We start from the raw sequence: 6,557 nt of genomic DNA, 5'->3' as shown, positions 1-6,557 counted from the left end.
AGACTTAAACTAGACAAAGAGGAAGAGGAGATTTCAAGGCAGAGGAAACACCGTGTACAAATTCTCTGTGGTAAGTGGCAACAGAAAGAGTACTAGTAATTGAAAAAAGGCCAGTGTGAGGTGGGATCACAGAGAGTGAGAGAAAGCAGAGTACGAGACAAGGCTGGAAAGGTTTTATAGGTCATGGTAACTTACATCTTTGTCTTATTTTTCAAGCACTGAAAGATTTTGTATTATTTTATTATTGTTATTCTTAATTTTTTAGAGATAGAATCTCACTCTGTCACCCAGTCTGGAGTGTAGTGGCATGATCATGGCTCACTGCAGCTTCGAACTACTGGGCTCAAGCAATCCTTCCACCTCAACCTCCCTAGTAGCTAGGACTACAGGGCTGTGCCACCACACCCAGCTAAATATTTTATTATTTTTATTTTTATTTTTTTTGAGAAGGAGTCTTGCTCTGTTACCCAGGCTGGGGTGCAGTGGCATGATCTCGGCTCACTGCAAGCTCTGCCTCCCAGGTTCACGTCATTCTCCTGCCTCAGTCTTCTGAGTAGCTGGGACTACAGGCGCCCACCACCACGCCTGGCTAATTTTTTTTTTTTTTTTTTTTTTTTGTATATTTAGTAGAGATGGGGTTTCACCGTGTTAGCCAGAATGGTTTCAATCTCCTGACCTCCTGATCCACCAGCCTCAGCCTCCCAAAATGCTGGGATTACAGGCGTGAGCCACCGTGCTCGGCCTAAATCTTTCATTTTTTAGAGATGAGGTCAGTCACTGTGCTGCCCAGGCTGGTCTCAAACTCCTGGGCTCAGGTGATTCTCCTGCCTTAGCCTCCCAAAGTGCTGGGATTACAGGTGTGAGCCACCATGCCCAGCCCGAGCACTGAAAGATTTTAAATGGGGAAAATTACATAAATAGGTTTGTATTTTTAAAAGACTCATCTAACTTTAATGCTGACAATGGGATGGAAAAAGACCAATGAAAATGCATAAATGAGTTAAAAGGTTATTGTAATAGACCAAGTGACAGATGACTGGACTGGAGTGAAGAGGGTGATAAAGAGAAGTAGATTGAATCGAACTATCATAGGCTTGGCTTTTTATCATAGAAAAATCAATAGGGCTCTCTTGCAAAACGATCTAAGCAAGTTTGGTCACATACGACTATTTTGTTCCTTTTTGACAGGTAAAGGCAGTCACCAACTGTTGAGTGAAAGGGTTGGCTACTAAGTTACGATAAAACAAGTCTTAGGCCAAATTGTGTTGTACACACAAATATTTAAAAACTATGGCTAAGTGTGGTGGCTCATGCCTATAATCCCAGCACTTTGGGAGGCTGAGGTGGGCAGATGACTTGAGGCCAGGAGTTCAAGACCAGCCCGATCAACATGACGAAACCCCGTCTCTGAAAAAAACACAAAAATTAACTGGATGTCCTGGCCCATGCCTATAATTCCAGCTACTCAGGAGGCTGAGGCAGATAATCGCTTGAACCTGCGTGGCAGAGGCTGCAGTGAGCCGAGATCGTGCCACTACACTCCAGCCTGGAAGACAGAATGAGACTCCTTGTCTGAAAATAAAAAATAAACAGTTATTGACAGGGAGTCATACACACAACAATTCATATAATCTCTTCAATAAACTCAATTTACATCGAACTCTCTCTTTCATGTATTAGTTATCCATTGATGCACAACAAATTACCTCAAAATTTAGTGACTTGAAACAACAATAAATATTTATTATATGAGAGTTTCTTTAGGTCAGGGATTTGAGAGTAGGTTGGCTGAGTAGTTTTGGTTCAGGGTCTCTCATGAATCAAGATGTAGGCCAGAGATGTTGTTACCTAAGGCTTAACTGGGACTGGATGATCTGCTTCCAAGATGGCTCACTCACATGACTGACGAATTAATCTTCATGTTTCCAAAATATCTTATTGGTTACACAGACCAGCTCTATTTGATATGGGAAGAGACTATAAAAAAAGATGAACACTAAGGATCACTGGTGTTAGGTCACTGAGGGCCAGGGAGGCTGGCTATCATATATGACTACCACATGTATGATAGTTCATTTAAGGCAAACACGGCAATATTGAGGCAGGATTTAGTCAACCAGAATCCATAGAATCAATAGCTAGATATAGGACATTTTAGAATCAAACCTTGGATGCCATTCCTAAGGATAAAGATTATGATGCTTACTAGATTTTTACACCCCATTTTGCAAAGGCAGAATGTCTAAAATATATTAGCCAATGCACATACTTTGAACAACACTAATTTCACCAGTGAAAACACATTGCCACATTGCTTATATTAATCATGCTAATTAGAAAAATTATAGTGTTGTTCAAGATAAGTATGACTTGAGCCCTTGACATAGCTTCCTCTGGAATGTGGCCTTTTGATTAAATATTTTCTGACCACACATGGGAATGTGACTTCTTAATTATGGCAAGCAAGTGCACTTACAGCCTAAATTAACACATATAATATCACATACATATATATCCACAGAATATCATATTATCTATGATCATTTATTTGAAAGTAAATTAAAGACATCATAATATCATCCATTATTTAGAAGATGCAACCCATGAGCTAAAGTAACTATCTTGGCCAATGACTATCACCAAATGGGGCTGTTCATGCTGGATAAAACAACTTACAATGGAAATTACTGAATGGTCATTAGTGAAGCATTCTGGATTGGAATGTGTTACAGAAAAGGCACTTATATTGATTTTTATTTTTGAGGACAAAGCATTTAAGATTATATTATAGGGTTAACATGAGAATTACACAATATATTATTTCAAAGCACTTAGGACAAGTGCCTGGCACATACTAAAGTTGTCAGTAAATGTGATGATGAAGACGATGATGACGATGATGGTGGTGGTGTGGTGGTTATCATCTAACAACTTCAGATAGATACATGTCTCTTTATGATTATCAGTTGTACTGAACACAGCTATACTACCCAGATTCCTTTTCAGGGCTGAAAGAGTTCTTTGCTCAGCTTCTGGGAATGACATTAGCTGACAGCTCTCAAAATATCAGCTCCACACAGGAACTGCTCTCAACCTTACTCAAGGTCACAATCATTTCCAGGAGTCAGCCATTAGATAAATGAGTGGGCACTGATGTACATACAGAGGTTCAACCCCCTGCCTTCATTTGGGATGCCTCTAAAGTGCCACTCTAGCTTTAGAGCCACCCTAGGGTCAGCTTAGGCTTTATTGTAAGTACATCACAGCCAACTTCTTCCTCTACTCAATCCTGCATTTCCCCAGTGTTGATTATAAGAGCATTCTCAAATAAATATTCCTGCATGCAAATCTCCATCTCAGGGTCTGTTTTCCAGGGAACATGATCAAGCACATCAACGTTATTTAGTAAATTAGAAAGCTGTAAAGCTGGGTGTGATGGCTCATGCTGTAATCCCAGTACTTTTGGAGGCTGAGGCAGAAGAATCGCTTGAGGCCAGAAGTTCGGGACCAGCCTGGGAAACAGAGCAAAACCTTGTCTCTACAAAATATTTTTTTAAATAATATATATTTTTTTAATTTAAAAAGAAGACTGTATACACAAACGTACCTGGCTGAGCGCAGTGGCTCACGCCTGTAATCTCAGCATTTTGGGAGGCCAAGGTGGGTGAATCACCTGAGATCAGGAGTTCGAGACCAGCCTGGCCAACATGGTGAAACTCCATCTCTACTAAAAATACAAAAATTAGTCAGGCGTGGTGGTGCGTGCCTGTAATCCCAGCTACTCGGGAGGCTGAGACAAGAGAATTGCTTGAACACAGGAGGTGGAGGTTGCAGTGAGCTGAGATCATGGCATGGAGCTCCAGCCTGGGTGACAAGAGTGAAACTCCATCTCAAAACAACAACAACACAACAACAACAATAACAACAACAACAAAAATGTACCCTGTCTATTGTTTGGTACTGATTAACACAAGGTATAAGTTTGAGATAAAGTTATACACGTAATTTAAAATATTATTGTTCACTTAGATTAGAAATTTGAGATCTTAAGTTGGTACTAGAGACTAATAGAAAAAGTTATTAATTGAAATGTTTATCACATTAAATACTTTCTTACTGGAAAATTTGAAAATGTACATACAAGTGTTCATCTAATGTATGAGAGCACAAAAGGCCATGACAACTTTTAACACAACAAACAAAGTTAGCATACAGGTTCTGTTTGTCAGGATAGGCTAGGGAATAATGCTCCTAGTTATAAACTATACAAAAATCTGAGAGGCCTATCACATGACAGTTTCTTATTCAGGCAAATCTGCCAAGAGTGCAGGAGTTTCTCCATGTCAGCCCTTCACATAGTGACTCAACATTCCAGATTGCTCCCTTTTTCTGGTGTCTCCATTTCAATGTGATGTCTCAGGGCTCTTTGTTCCAGAAAAGACAGTATGGATGGGCAAATCATACACTGACTCTTACATGCTTTGGTATGGAAGTGATACATATCACCTTTGGTCACTGTCCATTGGTAGAACTAGTCACATGGCCCTGCTCAGCTTGCAGAACTAAGAAATGTAGAATTTTGTGTATCCAGAAAAGAGAGAAAGACTGAAAATATTGGCAAATATTGGTAATATCATTGACAGGGGAAATTATACCGTCCAAGGAAAGCTAATATTTTAGTACCCATAAGGATTGTCTTATTAAAAATCTGCTTTTTATGTTGTTTTTGAGATAGGGTCTTACTCTGTCACCCAAACTGGAGCACAGCAGTGTGATCAGAGATCACTACAGCCTCGACCTCCTGGGTTCAAGCAATCTTCCCACCTCAGCCTCCCTTGTAGCTGGGACTACAGGTGCATACCAGCACACCCAGTTATTTTTTAAAATTTTTTTTGCAGATATGGAGTCTCACAATGTTGCCTAGGCTGATCTTGAACTCCTGGGCTCAAGGGATCCTCCCACCTCAGCCTCCCAAAGCGCTGGGATTACAGGCATGTGCCACCCCCCCAGCAAAAATTCCTCTCTTGAGACAAACTTTCTGCATAGATTTTATCCTAGAAAAGTAATTGTAAGCTCCTACGTTTATTATGTAATTTGGATGAAAGCAAATGTATTAAGTATATAGACAGACTCAGCAGCTAAAGTAGAATTTAGCAAGGCATGGATAGTCTCTTCAGTTGTAAGATAAACAGTAAAAATAGACCACTTTGAGTGGGGAGTGAAAATTTTGGTATAATTTTTTTTCCAGAGGTTTCCTTGAAAAGATAATTGTAAAATTTAAAAATAAGAATAAAATACAGTCACATGTTGCTTAACAGACAGGAATATGTTCTGAGAAATGCATCATTAGGTGATTGTATGAAAATCTTAAGAATATACTTACACACGCCTAGATGGTATTGCCTACTACACACCTAGACTGTACAGTATAGCTCATTACTCTTAGATTATAGACATAGCATGTTACTTTACTGAATGCTGTAAGCAATTGTAACACAATGGGAAGTACTTTTGTATCTAAACATAGAAAAGATTCAGTAAAAATACAGTATAAAAGATTAAAAATAGAACACCTGTCTAGGGCACTTACCATGAACACAGCTTGCAGTACTAGAAGTTGTTTTGGGTGAGTCAGTGAGTGAGTGGTGAGTGAATGTGAAGGCTGAGGACATTACTGTCCAGTACTGTAGACTTTATAAACACTGTATACTTAGGCTACCCCAAATTTATTTTTAAAAATATTTCTTAAATAATAAATTAATCTTAGCTTACTATAAATTTTTCATGGTTTTGTTCCTTTTTAACTTTTAAAAAATTATTGATATCTAATAAATATACATATTTCTGGGGTACATGCATACAATGTATAAGGATCAAATCAATGTATTTAGGATATCCATCACCTCAAACGTTTATTATTTTTTTGTGTTGTGAACATTTCAAATATTCTCTTGCAGCTATTTTTAAATATATAATAAATTATCGTTAACTATAGCCATCCTCCATGCTATGGAACATTAGAACTTATCCCTTCTTTCTGTGTGTTTCTACCCTTTAACCAATCTTACTTTACTCACTCCACCACACCCTTCCTAATCTCCAGTAACTTTTTTTCTACTCTCTACCTCCATGAGATCAACTTTCTTAGCTCCCACACGAATGAGATCACGCAGTATTTGTGTTTCTGTACCCGGCTAATTGCACTTAACATAACGACCTCCAGTTCTGTCCATATTGCTACAAATGATAGGATTTTATTCCCTTTTTGTTGCAGAATAGTATGCCATTGTGTATATATAGCACATTTTCTTTATCCATCTGTTGAGGGATGCTTAGTTTGATTTCATACCTTGACTATTGTGAATAGTGCTGCAATAAACAAGGGAGCGAAGATGTCTTTTTGATATACTGATTTCCCCTCTGGGGAGATAAATACCCAGTAGTGGGATTGCTGGATCAAATGAAAGTTGTATTTTCAGTTTTCTGAGAAACCTCCATACTGTTTTCCACAATGGCTGTGTGTGTGTGTGTGTGTGTGTGTGTGTGTGTGTGTGTGT

Source organism: Mandrillus leucophaeus, unplaced genomic scaffold, assembly GCF_000951045.1.
Source record: "Mandrillus leucophaeus isolate KB7577 unplaced genomic scaffold, Mleu.le_1.0 Scaffold187, whole genome shotgun sequence".
Lineage (NCBI taxonomy): Eukaryota > Metazoa > Chordata > Mammalia > Primates > Cercopithecidae > Mandrillus > Mandrillus leucophaeus.
Note: the sequence above shows the minus strand (reverse complement) of the source record.